Source organism: Palaemon carinicauda, chromosome 15 (genome assembly GCF_036898095.1).
Source record: "Palaemon carinicauda isolate YSFRI2023 chromosome 15, ASM3689809v2, whole genome shotgun sequence".
In the NCBI taxonomy this organism is placed as follows: domain Eukaryota; kingdom Metazoa; phylum Arthropoda; class Malacostraca; order Decapoda; family Palaemonidae; genus Palaemon; species Palaemon carinicauda.
Genome location: NC_090739.1, coordinates 118,404,149 through 118,424,829, shown reverse-complemented (window position 1 = coordinate 118,424,829; position 20,681 = coordinate 118,404,149). Strand labels below are relative to the sequence as shown.

The 20,681-nt window shown below is 40.7% G+C and overlaps 1 long non-coding RNA gene across 2 annotated transcripts; it reads right to left on the bottom strand.

Annotated features, from left to right (window-relative positions):
* Positions 1-3,327: 3,327 nt before the first annotated feature.
* On the bottom strand, positions 3,328-13,563 carry LOC137654364 (uncharacterized). Of its 2 annotated transcripts, none has more exons than XR_011046614.1 (2): positions 13,497-13,563; positions 3,328-3,645 (listed from the first exon to the last, which is right to left on the bottom strand). It is a non-coding gene; the product is annotated as an uncharacterized lncRNA (long non-coding RNA). The 2 variants fall into 2 exon arrangements; XR_011046615.1 differs by lacking the exon at positions 13,497-13,563 and adding an exon at positions 3,890-4,363.
* Between the last annotated feature and the right edge of the window lie 7,118 nt (positions 13,564-20,681).

Here is a 20,681-nt window from a genome sequence, read left to right as displayed (position 1 = left end):
GCCAAAACCAAAGTAAACACACATGTGAACACTTGAGAGGCTGTTGACAGACCCAAGCACACTGCTCTGAACATGTATATCTTGTTGTGCAATATGATTAAGAGGAGCTTCATTGAAATATGATGGATGGGGACCTGGAAGTATGCATCTTTTAGATCCGATGTGATCATGAAGTCTCCCTTCTTACTGCCTGTCTGACCGTGGCAGCGGTCTCTAAATTGAATGGAGTCTGTAGGTCAAACTTGTACAAAACCTACAAATCTATGACTGGTCTCTAGCCTCCAAATGCCATCTGAGCACGAAAGTGTCTGGAGACTCGTTGAGGATCTTTTGGAAAGCACCTTTCTCCATAGTGGTCCAGACATTGCTTGATCTAATAGCAGGGGAGAAGGAAACTCGTTCAAGACATCATATAGTACAGGCTCTAAGGGGTGTGTGTGTACATTTGTCTTCTACAAGTACACCATGCATTTCCTTTTACATATCATGGGAACATTAAAGAGAGTTGGGTAGAACTTTTGCAATGGTACATTTTTCTAAAGAGTTCTTTTGCAATTATAGTTCAGCACCATTAGGCTGAAATGCTGGTACTCAGATTAAACATAATAACCAACTAGGGAACAGTCTTAGAGTGTAAAGTTATATTTATTTATAATGTTAAGACATACCCAACACATCAATAATATATTTCAATGTCAGTTGCAGGATTTAAAAAAAATAAATTTTGGGGGATTCCTTAACAAAATTTCCTTGTTTGGAAACCACCAAAAATTTCAAAGCCTCCCTAGATACTACTATTCATTGAGGAGGCTAAACACTGTGAAAAACATCCTTATGGGGTCCTTTCATCCCCAAAAATTCCAATCTTTGATTTCAGCAGTGAATGGTAGGTGAGGGGGTAAACATTTGCCAATTTTCCCCTAACCCAAAAACCAAGTTTCCCCCTACCCAAAACCAATTTTCACTAAACCCATTTGGGGGGTTTAATTCATAAGAAATAATCCAGATATGAAGTTACTTTCCAATTCTAGGTATAGGTTTTTCAATGTCCAGGATTTGACTATGACTGTTTTTACTCATTCACTCTAAGACTGTTCCCTGGTTGGTTATTCTGTCAAATCTGAATACTACCATTTCAGCTCAATAGCGCTGAACTATGATTGCATATTGAGCTCTATGGAAAAATCATACCAAGTGCAAAAGTTCTACAACCTTTTTTTTTAATGTTCCCATCATCTGTAAAAGGAAAATGCATAGCGTAGCTGTAAAAAAGAAATGTACACAGACAACCCCCCTAAGCCAGGGCTTATAGTGCAGGTAATGTGAGTGTGAGCGAGACACTGGAGTTATGTTGAGAGGGGGTTAGGTGCTGTGCTGCTCCCTCAACCCACCCAAGTGAGCTGGATGGTAATCTCACCTGTTGTGCCAACACAGTTACCTGGCCTCACTGGAGACTAGGGGAGTCTCAAGACCTTTGTGGCAAGATAAGCTGCACACTGGGTTGCTCTGGCAAGGTCGGCTCCAAAGCTAAAATGCCCTGGCGAGAAATCTTGCCGTCGCTTTTGAGCTACCTGAGTAGCTGTACTCCCAGGAGTAGATGGCCTTTCATACTAGCGAGGGTGTCATGCTGAAGGTTCCTAAAGGGTAGGAATGCTGTTGTTCCAGGAATGCCTCCCCATGCTCTCACAACACTCACCATGTCAATCTTACTTGCCATTTCATCGATGGGCTTACCCGTCACTGTGAGGCCTCAGAAGGGAAGAAATACTGCCCTACATGTCCTTCGGTAGCTGTTGATGAAATGTAATGTGAAGAGGGTTTCAGCGAGTTCAGTTCTGACAACTCCCATCCTGCAAATGTTCGTCTCAGTTTTACCACTGGAGCTTTTTGGCCTCAGAGTCAGAAATTCAACCACTTTGATGAATATTCCCTGGACCTTAGGGTTGTGGTGGCCGATGTGGTAACGTCCCTGACTGGTGAACACCAGTCTGGGGTTCAAGTTCCGCTCAAACTCGTTTGTTTCTTTGATCGAGGCAACCTTACCATTCCTGTGAGCTAAGGATGGGGGGTTTGGGGGAACCTATAGGTCTATCTGCTGAGTAATCAGCAGCCATTGCCTTACCCTCCTTGGTCCCAGCTTGGGTGGAGAGGGGCTTGGGCATTGATCATATGTATATATATGGTCAGTCTCTAGGGCATTGTCCTGCTTGATAGGGTAATGTCATTGTCCCTTGCCTCTGCCATTCATGAGCGGCCTTTAAACCTTTAAACAAGCTCAGAAGGATGGGGCAGAGCAGTCTCGCCCCAGGGGAGAGCTTGCAGAGGGAGTGTTCTCATGAACACTACCCAGCAGATCCTCAGGTGAGAGAGCATCTGCTACGGAAGATGAATATTCCGGGTGCACGTGACTGAGCAGAAGGAATTCCCTCCTGTTGCCTCTGAAAAGTGAAGTACTGAAGCCAACCCTGGCAAGAGCAGAAATACTGTCCTGTCGTGTCCCATGAATCAATACCTCCTTAGGTGAGCCTGCAAACCCTAAGGATGGCCACAAAACAAGTAGTCTCTTGAGATGCATGCTCCCCACTTGATGAAGGATTCTGTTTCACTAGGTGAAAGGAGAAGAGCTTCCTGACTCAAAGGTTGTCCAAGGGTTAAACAGCCATAACTGAGAGAGTGAGTCCAAGGGTTAAACAGCTATATATGAGAGAGAGAGAGAGAGAGAGAGAGAGAGAGAGAGAGAGAGAGAGAGAGAGAGAGAGAGAGAATCCCTATCAGACTACGACTTCCTCCTGTCTCTCCACTCCAACTACGCGGGAGGTCAGTCTCAACACTCATCACATGGACAGGCCTCCATACAGGAGTGTCCTCGGCATGAAGGGCAAAGTCAGCGAGGATCTATCTTAACTTAGCACATAATCGTTCTGCAAGAGCAGTCCGCCATGCTTAGACAAACTCTCCTACAATGCATTCCTCAAACACGCACACACTGATTCAGACCTGATAAAGAGAAGGGGAAAAGTTTGCAACTTCAGCCAATGCCAGATACAACCATGAAGAGATACGTCAACTCTCAACCATGGCTTAAATCAAAGTGGATTAGTAGTGAGTGAGAAGGTTTGGGGATTTCCCGCTAATACTTGTAACAACCAGAATGGTTATTGACACCTTGTTAAAAAGTTTGTATAGCCATGTGCCAGCTTGCGCAGTTATATCTTCTCTTATGTAAAGAACAGAAGTTTTTATTAGTGTGAGAACAAATTTATATTACTTATTTACAATAACTTATCTTGTTTTAACCACCTTCAATTAGTGATTGCTACAGAAAGTATGGGCTATAAATGGAGTGACCATTGCAAGACACAACTCCCTATTATCTCAATAACTTGGGACAACTGATTCAAGATATTTGTAGTACTGTACAGTAGTATTTCTCGTAAGGGTATCTTAATACTATAGAAAAGTTTGATTAATCTGTCTTCCCCTGAAACATTCTGAATTTTTTTTTTTTTTTTTTAATAAATGGCCGATTATTTGCTGTCTTATCTTCATGTCAACAGGAATATTTCATAACACCATCTCATATTTGCAGTTTAATTTCCAGTTTTGAACAGGAGGCTGTAAATAATCTCTCTTGATGACTCTAGTCTGAAAAATAAATAAAAGATGTTAATTGTACAGATAAATCAGTCTATATTCAAAAATTTTACTGTGGACTTCAATATAAAGACTACTTTTCAGTAAAATCTGCATAAAAAGTTGTAAATAATATAGAATATTCTAATTCATTAAATATCCAAGTGGAAATGATAAAAAAATTGACATGTCCATGACATTTATAATAGCAAATATTACAACTGAAAATATATCTGGTAAAGTGGAAAAGTATTACCTACTAAATCTTTTTAAGGAAATTCTTCACTTGAATAATCGAACGACAATTGGGCTAAGCTAGACCTTTTGGCAATTTTTATTGCTAAATTCATGCTCTTGGTTTTAGGTTTCGTGCTTCTAACATCACCACCACTCACTGTCTGACAACTACTGTATGCTTGCCTGTTGACACTCCGTGGTCAAGTGAACACATCCTAACTAAAAGGAAATATTTGAGATAATTCATAGTTTACCTAACTATATAAACCCGAGGCATCTATATAATTATAGAGATAACTGAAAATGAAGAATATGGCTGTTAAAACTTTTATAGCCAGGTGTGTACAGATGGCTGGGGTATGGAAGTGCCACCCCTCTAACTTGCTTACCGAGTAAACACTTTGTCTGTTTGTTTAATCTGCGTGTGCATGAGGAAATGTAAATGTGTGCATTATTTATGGGAATAGATGTCCATGTATTTGTTTGCTTGCATAAAAATAAAAATCTGGCAAGAAAAGTAGTTCACGGTATTTCCTCCATCTTATCGTAAAACCAACAAAGTTAATGTGTATTTATTTCATGTTTTGTTTTATCTGTATATCATGGTATTCAAAAGAAAGATACAATTATATAATGGGTTTAAGAAATTTTTGCATGTTCCAATATTCCCGACAAATGTATTGTTCCGCAATCTGGTGTGACTGTGACATGACACAGACACAGTGACTGACGCTAACGGTTGCTGATGGAGAGATAAGAAAACATGGATACCTCTCCTTGGTTAATACATTTTAGGTAATCAAACGGTTCACGTTTTCTAAAGGTTGGTGTAGTAAATTAAATGTCATGTTAGGTTTACTAAAGTATCTTGATTGTTGTTTTCAAATTAAAATCGATGGATATGTAGTTTGCAATGTTGGTAGACCTATTCCGCTTCGAGTCGGTAGTCACAGGACTGGCCATTTTACCATTTTCTAGATTTTAAGTCCCACGTACAATGAATATTACTATAATTTTTAATTGGCTTTGGAGCTCTTGAAACAATTTTGAGCCCTCTGGTTCAGAGCATTCTTCAATTATGTGTTTTCCCCTTTGTGAAATTATATTTATATTTCGAGTTTTAAAGCTAAGTTGCAGATTACTAGGATGCTGACGTATTTTGAAGAATGGTTAATGAATGATAGGGTACATTAATTCATAGCAAAACTAGAATTTGCAATGCGAAATTTGGTTATGCTGTCTAGTTTGCCATTTTCCTCTATGTCTTAGGCGGCTTAAGCACAATAACTTATATCTAACAATTTTTACTTCTGATTATATGTTACTGCCATACCTTATTTGCTTTTGCCAGGTCTTCTGTTTTTGTATGGCTTAAGCATTACCATTGTTTTTAACAAATTAAGAAGTTCCCAATATTTATGCACACATTCCAGGACATTGTTCTACAACAGCCACTGTTTTTTTTACCTTCCCCTTTATTGTCACCATGATTAATATCGCTAATACTGTAAATATATGATACTCTTAATTTTTTAGACAAATACATGAACCATAAATTTTTCCTACGTGTTATCTTGTGTTTTATGTTTTTCTGGCCATGCTAATTCGGGCAAACCACCCGATTTCGAGGTTTTGGACTAACTTATCTTAAAACAATTATGGGGGCCCAGTGGGAAAACCCGCTTTTGGATGGGAGAAATGACAGTATTAATGTAATGGTCAGAAATGCGTAATGAATTGAAGATTACCAGTTGGAATATTATATGCTTTGTGCTATAATTTCAAAGGTCATGCCCAAAAAATTAAATTTTAAAAGTGAAACTAACACTTGAACACCAGCTAACAAAGTTCCCACCTAATCTAACCTAGTAGAGTACTCTTACCCATCAAAGGGGTCTTTGCCCCCTGCGACTCTCTTAGACTGCGTATCCTTACCTAATCCCCATTACACTGCTGTATCTTTACCTAACCTCCCTTACACTGCTGTATCCTTACCTTACCTACCTTACACTGCTGTATCCTTACTTTACCTCCCTTTCACTGTCATATCCTTACCTAACCTCCCTTACACTGCCCTATCCTTACCTAACCTCCCTTACACTGCCTTATCCTTACCTAAACTCCCTTACACTGCCTTATCCTAACCTCCCTTACACTGTTGTATCCTTAATTACCTCCCTTTTGCTTCTGTATTCATACATAACCTCCCTTACACTGCTGTATCCTTACCTAACCTCCCTTACACTGATGTATTCTTACCTAACCTCTCTTACACTGCTGTATCGTTACCTTACCTCCCATACACTGCTATTTCCTTACCTAACCTCCCTTTCCCTGCTACATACTTACTTACCTACCTTTCACTGCTGTATCCTTACCTAATCTCCCTTACACTGCTGTATCCTTAACCTCCCTTACACTGTGTATCCTTACCTTACCTTCCATACGGCTATTTCCTTCCTAACATACCATTCACTGCTGTAAACCTTACTACCCTTTCACTGCCGTATCCTTACCTAACCTCCCTTACACTGCCGTAACCTTACCTAACCTCCCTTACACTGCTTCATCCTTACCTAACCTCCCTTAAACTGCCATTTCCTTACCTGACCTCCCTTACACTGCCGTACCCTTACTTAACCTACCTTACACTGTGTATCCTTACCTTACCTTCCATACTGCTATTTCCTTCCTAACATACCATTCACTGCTGTAGACCTTACTTCCCTTTCACTGCCGTATCCTTATCTACCCTCCCTTACACTGCCGTATCCTTACCTAACCTCCCTTACACTGCCGTATCCTTACCTAACCTCCCTTACACTGCTTCATCCTTACCTAACCTCCCTTAAACTGCCATTTCCTTACCTGACCTCCCTTACACTGCTGTATCCTTACCTAACCTCCCTTACACTGCCGTATCCTTACCCAACCTTCCTTTCACTCTGTATCCTTACCCAACCTTCCTTTCACTCTGTATCCTTACCTAACCTTCCTTTCACTCTGTATCCTTACCTAACCTCCCATACACTGCTATTTCCTTACCTAACCTTCCTTTCAGTGCTGCATCCTTATTTACCTAACTTCTATAGACTGCAGTATTATCTTATTTCAGACCAAAATGAACACAATTTTTTTTATACAATTTCAATGCTCCGCTGTTCTAGCAAGTAGTCACCCACTACTGTATTAAAGTATTATTAGTAGGTATATTTACTGTAATCCTTACCTTAAGTTTTGAAGGGCTAAGATTGATGGTCCTCTGTAGATTGTGGGAGCATTGGTTTTGCCCCTTTCACATATGGATGATGGTATAATTTTTAGAAAATTCTATGGTTTTAGCTTCGCTATTGATAATGATAATCTCTACAACCTTTTTTGTTTTAGCATTGAATGAGTAATATTGAGCTACTCGCACTACATCTTTAACTTTTATCAATATGACACAACTTTTAGGAATGGGTAAAATATGAATTATTCCTTATTTATGCTCAATCAAACGTTGGTGGTTGAATATTATTAGTGGTGTGCTATATTTTCTAAATAAGAATTCTGGTACGTTGGGTGATTGTGTGCATCTATTTTTCCCCGGTTGGTTTATTCTACAGGTAATTTGTTAAGTGTATTAGAGCCTTGAAGAAAAAAAGAAACAGAATAGGCATGAAATCTTTAACATAGGCCCAAACTGGTACTCCCTGGTCCTGGAGCTGCAGCCCACGCTGATCCCCCTCCCGGGCCCAGTTCTCTCGCAACAGGTACAGAAGTTGACTGTCTTCGCTTCATCACTGAAAGTTAGGGACCTTCATCTCATGATTTTCTCTCCCCAGCCGCAAAGAAAAGGTTTGGGATCTCGAAGAAAAGTCTAGACTTCCTCGAGGAATACAAGGCCGAATCCACACGACGGCATTACGAATCCTCCTGGAGAAAGTGGGTCTCGTTCGTCAAAGCAAAAAATCCTACGGAAATCACCATTGATTTTTGCATGTCCTCCTTCATTCACCTTCATGGACAAGGCTTAGCAGCCAACACGATTTCTACCTGCAAATCGGCTTTGACTAGACCACTTCCTGTACGCCTTCCAGATTGATCTGTCCAGCGATATCTTCAATAAATTACCAAAGGCATGCGCTAGACTACGCCCAGCACCTCCGCCAAAACCTATATCCTGGTCGCTGGACAAGGTGCTCCATTTTGCCTCTACCTTGGACGACGATTCGTGCCCTCTCAAGGACCTGACTCAAAAAGTTTTCTTCTTTTTTGCTCTCGCCTCAGGAGCCCGAGTCAGCGAAATAGTGGCATTATCAAGAGACGAAGGTCATATCCTGTTCGCAGATACAGGAGAACTTACCCTCTTCCCTGATCCGACGTTTCTCGCAAAAAATGAATTACCCACCAAGAGATGGGGCCCCTGGAGAATCTGCCCCCTGAAGGAAGATGTCTCTCTATGTCCAGTGGAGAGTCTCAAGGTCTATCTTCGAAGAACTTCAGACTTCGGTGGAGGTCAACTCTTCAAAGGAGAAACATCGGGTACCGACCTGTCACTGAAACAACTAAGAGCGAAAATCACCTACTTCATTCGCAGAGCGGATCCTGACAGTACACCCGCAGGTCATGATCCTAGAAAAGTCGCGTCTTCTCTGAATTTCTTCCAAAGTATGGATTTCGAAAGCCTCAAGAGCTTCACAGGGTGGAAATCGTCGCAAGTTTTCTTCAAGCACTACGCAAAACAAGTGCATTAAGTTAAACATTTCGTGGTAGCCGCAAGTAGTGTTATGAAACCTGCCGTTTAACTCTGCATAGAACAGCGAGTTACTTGGGACTTTAACTCTTAAGGGTGCCTGTGTTGACCCTTGTGTGATGTGTGATACACAGTGATTTCATGGACACTTAGTGTTTCTAATAGACTGTTCTTTCAAGGTGAAATGTCATAGACTTCACATGAGTGCCACATGCCCTAGGGCATGATGTGTTTTTCTTTGATAAAGACTGATGTTCCTCCAGAACTTGTGTTTCTAAATGTGAAATTTCTTTCAGATTCAAGATTGAAGTCTCTTATTTTTCTATGTACATTATTCTTATTATTGTAAATTAACTTTACACCCTTTATTGCAATTATTATTACTATAACCTGCAATTTATGAAATAAAATGTCTTATTTTATTACTTGTGCGTCTCTCTTCGCTCCTATTACCATTATGAAATACATGATTGCCATAGTTTCATTACCCCTTTCCTTTGGAATGAGAAGAATAATATAGATTATCTGTATTATATACTCACCCATACTGCGTATTGTTCCTACTTGAATACTTACCTTCGTGATGTCTTCGAGACCAGATTGATCTCTAATCCATGGAGTATAGTGATTAATTATCACTTGTCTACACTTGAGAATATTCCTACCCGAATATTAACCTTCTGTCCTGCACGAACTCTCCGCAGGGTGAGTAGCCCTTCGATGACCACTTCGGATTTTGGTATAATCCGCCGGGACTTCTCTGCCAGGGGGGCAGGAAGCTGAATCCCCACGGAACCTCTACCGAGGTCACATTACATACCTCTATTCGGAGCCCTTGGCACTTACTTAAAGGGGAAATTTTCCACGATACATTGATTCTCTGGTACTCTTCCATCAGGACGTCATGGCTTGAGCCCAAAAAACGGATTTTGAGCGAAGCGGAAAATCTATTTTTGGGTGAGATAGCCATGACGTCCTGATGGACCCTCCCATCTATTCTAGTCCAGCCGTTCAGGTCCCGCCCTGTCCTGCTGTATCATGGAGATTAGCAAGGAGCTGGCATCAGGATGAGGACGGACGTGACGTCATTTAGCAATGGCGCCCGTTTGTTTACGTTTCGAGTACCAAAAGCAGCCACGGATGAGTGTAACTGTGGAACGGCTCCCCAGTTATTCTCCACCTTTCCATATCGAAGTGTTAACTCTATATGGGGAGCAGATAGCTATGTGGCGTGTTAATACATACGTTCCCTGTTGATATACGATATCCTAGAGGGAAGCCTTTAGGGTACTCGCACCAGAAGTTAGAATTCTGTGATAACCTGTGGTTTAATTCTCTGGGAATAACCTTGTAGTTAAATATACCCAAGGAAGCTACCGAAGAAGGAACCTTCCATCAGGACGTCATGGCTATCTCACCCAAAAATAGATTTTTCGCTTCGCTCAAAATCCATTTAGATGTGATGTAGATGGCTTAGTCTGGCTAGGTAAAGGTATAGCAACCTAATTAAGGTTAGGTTAGTACACATTACTGTAATTTCAATTATTGGTAGGGTAGAGAAAAGTAATAAATCTTGGTTAGCCATATAGGACAGCCCTATTTTTTGCTTTAAATAACAGGCAGTAATGTGTAGTAATGCTCTGAAAGGGTTGCCTTAGACTTTTTGTGAAGACACTGATTTTCTTTGTATTTAACATTCTAGGCTAGATTATGGAAGGTCATGTCAGAATGCACCCACCTAATTTTATCCAATTTGCATTTTCTTAGGTCTCACTACGTGGGGGAGAAGTTCAGGTTAGCTAGGTCAGACATAGTACCTGGCCTAGGACATCCCTATTGTTCTTTGTGTATTCATATACATCGTAGAATGTTTTTGCAATATTACATTATGAGCAATGAATATTGGATGTTGAGACTAACGAAATTTATGAACATCTCCTTTTCCCAAATAGTGCATTGTATTCAATATGTGTTCAACCTTGCCCTAAAATTCCAACTTCTCAATCGTGTCCTCCATAGTCTGGAAGTTGTGATGCTTACTTAAGCCTTATTGGGTGGTTTGGGCCCATGTTAAAGATTTCATGCCTATTCTGTTTCTTTTTTTCTTCAAGGCTCTAATACACTTAACAAATTACCTGTAGAATAAACCAACCGGGGAAAAATAGATGCACACAATCACCCAACGTACCAGAATTCTTATTTAAAAAATATAGCACACCACTAATAATATTCAACCACCAACGTTTGATTGAGCATAAATAAAGAATAATTCATATTTTACCCATTCCTAAAAGTTATGTCATATTGATAAAAGTTAAAGATGTAGTGCGAGTAGATCAATATTACTCATTCAATGCTAAAACGAAAAAAGGTTGTAGAGATTATCATTATCAATAGCGAAGCTAAAACCATAGAATTTTCTAAAAATTATACCATCATCCATATATGAAAGGGGCAAAACCAATGCTCCCACAATCTACAGAGGACCATCAATCTTAGCCCTTCAAAACTTAAGGTAAGGATTACAGTAAATATACCTACTAATAATACTTTAATACAGTAGTGGGTGACTACTTGCTAGAACAGCGGAGCATTGAAATTGTATAAAAAAATTGTGTTCATTTTGGTCTGAAATAAGATAATACTGCAGTCTATAGAAGTTAGGTAAATAAGGATGCAGCACTGAAAGGAAGGTTAGGTAAGGAAATAGCAGTGTATGGGAGGTTAGGTAAGGATACAGAGTGAAAGGAAGGTTAGGTAAGGATACAGAGTGAAAGGAAGGTTGGGTAAGGATATGGCAGTGTAAGGGAGGTTAGGTAAGGATACAGCAGTGTAAGGGAGGTCAGGTAAGGAAATGGCAGTTTAAGGGAGGTTAGGTAAGGATGAAGCAGTGTAAGGGAGGTTAGGTAAGGATACGGCAGTGTAAGGGAGGGTAGGTAAGGATACGGCAGTGAAAGGGAAGTAAGGTCTACAGCAGTGAATGGTATGTAAGGAAGGAAATAGCAGTATGGAAGGTAAGGTAAGGATACACAGTGTAAGGTAGGTTAAGTAAGGATACGGCAGTGTAAGGGAGGTCAGGTAAGGAAATGGCAGTTTAAGGGAGGTTAGGTAAGGATGAAGCAGTGTAAGGGAGGTTAGGTAAGGATACGGCAGTGTAAGGGAGGTTAGGTAGGGATACGGCAGTGAAATGGAAGTAAGGTCTACAGCAGTGAATGGTATGTTAGGAAGGAAATAGCAATATGGAAGGTAAGGTAAGGATACACAGTGTAAGGGAGGTTAAGGATACAGCAGTGTAAGGGAGATTAGGTAAGGATACAGCAGTGAAAGGTAGGTAAGTAAGTATGTAGCAGGGAAAGGGAGGTTAGGTAAGGAAATAGCAGTGTATGGGAGGTAAGGTAACGATACAGCAGTGTAAGAGAGGTTAGGTAAGAATACATCAGTGTAAGGGAGGTTAGGTAAGGATACAGCAGTGTAAGGGAGGTTAGGTATGAATACAGAAGCAAAAGGGAGGTAATTAAGGATACAACAGTGTAAGGGAGGTTAGGATAAGGCAGTGTAAGGGAGTTTAGGTAAGGATAAGGCAGTGTAAGGGAGGTTAGGTAAGGATAGGGCAGTGTAAGGGAGGTTAGGTAAGGATATGACAGTGAAAGGGAGGTAAAGTAAGGATACAGCAGTGTAAGGTAGGTAAGGTAAGGATACAGCAGTGTAAGGGAGGTTAGGTAAAGATACAGCAGTGTAATGGGGATTAGGTAAGGATACGCAGTCTAAGAGAGTCGCAGGGGGCAAAGACCCCTTTGATGGGTAAGAGTACTCTACTAGGTTAGATTAGGTGGGAACTTTGTTAGCTGGTGTTCATGTGTTAGTTTCACTTTTAAAATTTAATTTTTTGGGCATGACCTTTGAAATTATAGCACAAAGCATATAATATTCCAACTGGTAATCTTCAATTCATTACGCATTTCTGACCATTACATTAATACTGTCATTTCTCCCATCCAAAAGCGGGTTTTCCCACTGGGCCCCCATAATTGTTTTAAGATAAGTTAGTCCAAAACCTCGAAATCGGGTGGTTTGCCCGAATTAGCATGGCCAGAAAAACATAAAACACAAGATAACACGTAAGAAAAATTTATGCTTCATGTATTTGTCTAAAAAATTAAGAGTATCATATATTTACAGTATTAGCGATATTAATCATGGTGACAATAAAGGGGAAGGTAAAAAAACAGTGGCTGTTGTAGAACAATGTCCTGGAATGTGTGCATAAATATTGGGAACTTCTTAATTTGTTAAAAACACTGGCAATGCTTAAGCCATACAAAAACAGAAGACCTGGCAAAAGCAAATAAGGTATGGCAGTAACATATAATCAGAAGTAAAAATTGTTAGATATAAGTTATTGTGCTTAAGCCGCCTAAGACATAGAGGAAAATGGCAAACTAGACAGCATAAGCAAATTTCGCATTGCAAATTCTAGTTTTGCTATGAATTAATGTACCCTATCATTCATTAACCATTCTTCAAAATACGTCAGCATCCTAGTAATCTGCAACTTAGCTTTAAAACTCGAAATATAAATATAATTTCACAAAGGGGAAAACACATAATTGAAGAATGCTCTGAACCAGAGGGCTCAAAATTGTTTCAAGAGCTCCAAAGCCAATTAAAAATTATAGTAATATTCATTGTACGTGGGACTTAAAATCTAGAAAATGGTAAAATGGCCAGTCCTGTGACTACCGACTCGAAGCGGAATAGGTCTACCAACATTGCAAACTACATATCCATCGATTTTAATTTGAAAACAACAATCAAGATACTTTAGTAAACCTAACATGACATTTAATTTACTACACCAACCTTTAGAAAACGTGAACCGTTTGATTACCTAAAATGTATTAACCAAGGAGAGGTATCCATGTTTTCTTCTCTCTCCATCAGCAACCGTTAGCGTCTGTCACTGTGTCTGTGTCATGTCACAGTCACACCAGATTGCGGAACAATACATTTGTCAGGAACATTGGAACATGCAAACATTTCTCAAACCCATTATTTAATTGTATCTTTCTTTTGAATACCATGATATACAGATAAAACAAAACATGAAATAAATACACATTAACTTTGTTGGTTTTACGATAAGATGGAGGAAATACCGTGAACTACTTTTCTTGCCAGATTTTTATTTTTATGCAAGCAAACAAATACATGGACATCTATTCCCATGAATAATGCACACATTCACATTTCCTCATGCACACGCAGATTAAACAGACACACACAGACTGCAATATACTGTATATGCTGGCCCACAGAAACCAGGGAGCAATAATCCAACTGCATTGATATGCGATACCCACGACCGGAAATCCGTCCTGAAATAATTAATCGACGGAACCCATATTGTTCACAGGGAGAGCGACTGTGACACACATAATAGGCTTATAATCAAGGTTTATAGGCCTTGCTTATAATAGTTGAAGCTGTAAGCATATCTCTCTCTCTCTCTCTCTCTCTCTCTCTCTCTCTCTCTCTCTCTCTCTCTCTCTCTCTCTCTCTATATATATATATATATATATATATATATATATATATATATATATATATATATATATATATATATATATATATATATATATATATATATATATATATATATATATATATATATATAAATAAGAGCTTGGTCCATTTATTCAAATTGTGAAGAATTTACTTCACTACTCTTCTTCTTCATAGTTTATACGTAGACTTTGTTATTGTTCGTGACGTCACAGCAGGGAAAAATGTGAGTAATGTCTTTCTTAAGTGAGTGTCCCAAGATTAATACTTTTGTGTTGTTTGTATACATTATTCTACCGTAAGTATTTAGGTACAGTATTTTAAATCTCTTAATTACAACTCAAGTCTGCTAGTCTAGGAGGTATGGTTGTCCACTCACGTAAGCCCGACTTGCTAAATTACCTTTTAGTTTCATTTTTATTCTGTATGCCAGTTGTTTAGAATTAGGATTATCTTTGCCCCTTGGAGTTGCAAGATTTCTCCTTGTATTCTAAATAAGTGTGTTGCTTGAAATTCACAAGGCACAAGGTTTTTGAGCCTGTCCTAAATGAGAGTTGGCACCTCAAGATCGTAGGCCTACGCACCAAGATACGCTTTTTTTTGGGAAGGAAGGAGGACACAGCTGACCTGAACTCGACCTCACAAACATACAGGCCACGGTACGAAACGGAGCTGCCCAGTCAGGCTCCAATGTCAACCTCGTGCTCCCACTCTCCATCACTAGCCTGTCCCCTTACACAATAACTAACCTAGAATACGTAGAGGTCAAGCAGATGACCAGTGTTAGTGCATAGCTGCTAATTCTACAGCACATCGGTTCCAGTCTTGAGGGCTAGTTGGAGAACTTGGAGGGGGCCGTTGACTCTGCAAATTAAGTGCTGTAGGCCTAGTGAGCAAACTGAAGACCGCCACATTTAGGACACGGGCGCCCACAACAGAAAAAAAAATCTTGTGAGTTCAACTAATGGCCATTCCCCCTTTAGATAAGTTTCAATTTCCCATAAGTTAAGTTTAGGTATTATTTTGGCATTACATCTTTCGGGCTGTGCGCATGGAAATTAATGTATTCATATTTTTTTTGATCTTGGTAATTGCTTGAGGTCACTGACCACATGTTGGGACCTCACAGCATCCTACCGCACAAATTGTTGATCAGAAATTTTTGACTCCTATTTATTCTGTTTGAGGTTTAATCCACGAGTTAATTCCGTTTAACGTTTTCAATTTTTTGTGTTGTAAATTCACTTATTCATATTATCATATGTAAAACTTATAATTGAGTTACTGATATTTTTTCAAATTTTTAATTTTGTTGTGTTAAAATCATCGAGTTATTTCCATCCCTTTTTTCTGTAATAAATCATTTGGAATAGATTACACATTTTGGTATCCTTAACCGCATATGAACTTTACCCATTTATGCTATGGGACGGGTCAGAAGTACCCAAGGTGTTGAGAATAACCTACTTTAGACAAAGGTAAGTTGGTATCAGCGAGTGTACGCTCTTTTACTTAGTGCTTTGAAGGTGAAGATCCCCATTTAACTTTACTTCATACTTTTATACTCCACTGTTCCCCCTTTTTTTTATTGTCTAATTGCATTAACGTAAGATACCTGTACAGCATCTCACTGGGGTCATTGGGACGGAGTCGAAACAGAGCCTTAGAGTGAGATGACTCTAGCCCTGACAAAGCTAGAGTAGGCCATAAATTATTTCAAATTAACGTGTGGAGTTCTCCGGCCTCTGGACAGTAAAATTGCCTCCTTTTGTATTTAAGAGTGAAGGTTAGTGAACTATGGCAGTAAAGTATTAGCAGAGTGTTTGTGTCCCGAGAGTAAGTGCTCATTATCCTCCCCTGTTGAGCTTTGGGTAATTGCCGTAGGGAGACTTTCCTAGACTAAGTTCCCACTCAACCCTTCAGATAAAAATTCTCCACACAAATGTCTTTATTATTGAACAATGACCACGGTCAATCTGAAATGAACATAAAACATATTTAGAATAAATGATGAACAATGTATATAACTCAAATGAACATAAAACATATTAAGAATAAATGATGAACAATGTATATAACTCAATATTTATAACCCTCTATCTCCCCCCAAGTTTTTAAACGGCCTTTTAAAATGTCTCTCGTGGAGGTCGGTTTAAAACTGATGTCAAAACATTGGGTGGCAATTAAACGTCCAAATTATAGGTTCATGAACACTAAACTCCTGTTAGCATGTGAAGGAACGGAAACTTGATAAACAATTACAGTATTGTCATGTGTTGATCATGATGACACTATAGCTAGTTCATCTCGAAATCACAGTGCCATGTTGGCGGTCGACGGGTACGACTGGACTTGCGTTGCTCCAAAGTTGGCATGGCAGGAGTTAACTGCGATGGAGAGTTTGTGCTATCATTGGGAGGTGGAATCTCTGCTTGATGATTCGCAGTGTTACCGAGGTCGTTGGGATAGCATTCCCGAGCAGCAACATCAAAATGAATGTTAGTTGTAGTACCACTTGGTAACGGCAAAGTGGTCAGTGGAAGAGTACCATGTGTGTCTGGATTTTGGGTTGTCGGAATGGTGTCCTTCGCAATGGTCTCAGACGTTTTAGTGGTCGAAGGATTGGCAATAGGTACAATCTGATTCCGATTATAGTCATCTCTAATTGTACGGACTTCTGGAATACTCCTGACAGGCACGTATTGTCTCAAAAACTTCCGGTTCCTTAGCGTGACCCTACCAGAGCCATCAACTCTGACGACGTATTGGTCGAATTGGCGGACTTCTATGATGACACCGGTTTTGTCCCATTTCAGGGGGTGATTTCCTGTTTGATTTTGGATCCGAACCCGGTCACCTACGGACAGTGGGGGTAGTCTCTTCGTGTGCTCTGATAAGCGCTCTCCCTGTTTAAGGTGTCGATGTCTTAGGGCCTCCTCTCTTGCATCGAGTGTTTCCTTCCACGTGTCGTGGGGACGGTACCTGCCGGGCGGGACAGGTATGAAGTCTCTGATGGGACGACCAAATACACATATTGCAGGAGATAACTTGGTATCTCTGTCAGGTGTGTTCCTGTATTGGAGCATCGCACGTTGGAATTCATCAGTGTTGAGATCACCGTTACTGCCCGTGTTGTCCGCTATAAGACGCTTGACAGTTTTGACAGCTATTTCGGCTCTGCAATTACTATGTGGGAAGGCCACAGAGGAAAGGCGTTGATGGACTCCCCAGTCCTTTAAAAACTGCCTAGTTGCCATCGCTGTAAATTCAGGTCCACCATCAGATGTCAATTCATCCGGAATCCAAAATGTCACAAATGTTCGGTGTAGTGAAGTTATAAGACCCTCTGCACCATTCGAAGATCGTTCAACTATGGGCCAATTCGAGTATCGATCAACTATAACTAAATATCCAACTCCTCGATAGTGAAAGTAATCTGCACAAACACATTGGAATGGGTAGTCTGGAGATATAAGGGGTGTAGGCGGAGCACTAGGATTCGAAGGCGCGATGCGATTGCAGTGGTTGCATCCAGCTCGAAGTGCTGTTATAGCGGGTGTTATCCCTGGCCAAAACACAGATGACTCTGCTCGCGATACCATAGAGGTAATTCCTTGATGTGCTGAATGAAGAGATGTGAGAATTTCCTGACGAAGGGCTGGAGGAATAACTTTACGCTCCTTGTATAGTATCACACCATCAACAGTGTAGAGATGCTCGCGGAATTGAAAATACTCTCGAAGATATACAGGAAATTCTTGGCGAGACTCTGGTACTCCGCATTCTATAAGGCTGAGCAGTTCATGCATGTTATCGTCACTACTTGTGGCAGTGCGAACTCTGTCCCAGGTGACTGCTCTCACGTTAAGTGAGTCAAGTGAGCATACTGTTGATGCGGTGGTACAAGTATCAATATCATTGTCAGTGGAAACAGAATATGCTGATGGCAATTTGTGTAGGGGAACATTTCTCACGGAAGGTACACTGTCAACTGATGCAATGTCATCTTGAACAGATAGCTTTTCAGATTTTCCAGTTGGGTGGCGCGATACTCCATCTGCAGCGAGATGCTTGACCCCTGGGATATGAATCATGCGAAATCGATAGCGGAGGGACTTTTCCTTCAAGTTTCTGAGACGTGAATTTGATATGTCCTCCAATGATCTGTCACCAAATATTTTCAACAGGGGTTTATGGTCAACTGTGACCACAAGATCTTCACAGCCAAGAACAAAGTATCTTGCCTTATCAAGAGCATCGACGACTGCCAACGCTTCACCTTCAACTGGTGCATATCGAGACTCAGCTGCATGTGTGAACCTATTTCCGACAAGTGTGATCTTCCAACCAGTGCGACAACAAAATGGTCGGTTGTCTGGACAGTCGCAATGTTTCTGGAACAGCCAGAATCCAATTCCTGATTTTGACCAATCGGTGGCGAGACAGGTAGGTTTTGTCTTGTCAAAGATTCACACGCCTTCTTCAATTTCGTTGATAATGGCAGTTTTAGACTCCTCAAAGAGTGCATTAATATTGTCATTCCAGGTGAATGGTGTTCCTGGTTTCAATAACTGTCTGAAAGGTAGCATTTTGTCGGTCATGCTGACAGCATACGATACTTGGTTTACTAAACCAAACCAAGATCTGACATCGGTGATATTTCTTGGGGTTGGAAAGTCCATAATTGCACTAAGATATCTTGCACATGGGCGAACTGTGTCTGGGGTTATTTCGAATCCAGCGAATTCAGCTGTGTCTTCTGCGAAACGAAATTTGTCAGGGTTGAGTGTTATGCCGTGTCTTCCACATATGTCGAGCCATTGTACAGCTTGGAAAAAACTCTCCTCTATTGAGTCAGACCAAAGAAGAACATCGTCGACACATTTAGTTTTGTTGGGAATCTCGGCAACTATTTCATCATACCGTCGAGTATATCCGTCGCCAGAAGCAATGTACCCTTGAGGGGCTGTTTTATAACGGTAGCGTCCCCAAGGAGTGATAAACGTAGTTAAGTGACGGTCATATTCTTGAATCGGTACACTGTGGTATCCGTTCCAGGCATCAAAGACGGTTTTCTTTTTTCCTTGTGGTACTGACCTTGCTTGGTGAAATGGAGAAGGCGTATGATGCGTTTCTCTCTTAGCGTGCACATTGAGGGGCTGAAAATCAACTGTTCGTCGAGGTGAGCCATTTTTCTTAGCACATACAACCATCCGATGGCACCAAGTTACTGGTTCTCCGATTGGGACAGGTTCAAGGACACCAAGGCGGACGTCCTGGTCAAGTCCAGCTTTAACTTCCTCTTGCCAGTGTAACGGCACTGGCGCTGGTGTGTGACGAGCAACAGGATCAGCATTCGGATCGATCAACTTCATTGGGGGTCCATCCATTAGTGGTAACGGTTGGTGGTCACACACGTTGAATGTACTTGATTCGTAGTACTCCAAGAGGTAGTCCTTTAGTTTAGACCGGTTGGACTCGGTTGCACTGAACGGTAATTCTGTAGGCGGCGGAGGTGGTAGTTGACGTTTTGGGCAGTCACATTGATTGGCTAGTCCACTAACGCTTCCTACTTCATTGTTGGTGGCATCCGGAGTTTCCGATTGTGTGTCATAGATTTCACCAATAGTCGGAAAACTATCCGATATCATGCCAAGGGCGATGCAGGCTTCCCTACTGATGAAGAGCTTATACGAGTTGTCGGTGACATATGTCATTTGTCTAGTCTCAACAAGGTTCCCCTGCTCATCTGTTCCTGAGATACAAAGGATTGTGGCACCGAGGATTTTAATGCCTCTGTTATTTGCAGCGTGCATTTTCATAGTTACAGGAATGAGGTCACTTTACTTGAGGCCAAGTTTGTGGATGACCTTGATACCTGCGAGACAGCTTTGGCATCCAGTGTCTGCCATTGCAGATATACGAACAGCATGTGTACCAGCTTGAAGGGGGAAACCAAAGGCTTCGTAATCCTCAGGTGATGTTCTGATTGTCAGATTTATGAAAGGTTGAGATTTGGAAGGTCTCTTTATCCAAGTATCAGATAAGTTGTCATACAGATGGTGGTCCAAAGCCAATGTCTTGTCAGTGTGTCGTTTAGAGATTGATGATACGCTGCACAAGGTGTTGAACACCGCATTCTCGTATTCATTGGCATTGTGAGCACTGGGTTTCACTTTTGGTTTGCCCTTACTACGGCAAACACTCTCGAAGTGATTTTCTCGGTTGCAGTATTCGCATCTATGACTGTAAGCTAGACATTCTGATTTTCTTGCACGTGTAGGAGTGTTTTTACCATGTCCTTTCTTGCCACAGTATGAGCAGACTTCGTTTTTATCTTTGACAGCGGTTTGTTTTGCCTTTCTGTATGAACTACTGGCTGCTGCTTGGACCTCGTGAGAGTCTAATAGTCGGGAGGCAGATCGTTTACCAGATTCTTTAGCTTCGACAAACTGTGCAACTTCTTCTAATGACATGTCCTGATTCTTATCACCAAGTAGATCTAATTGTA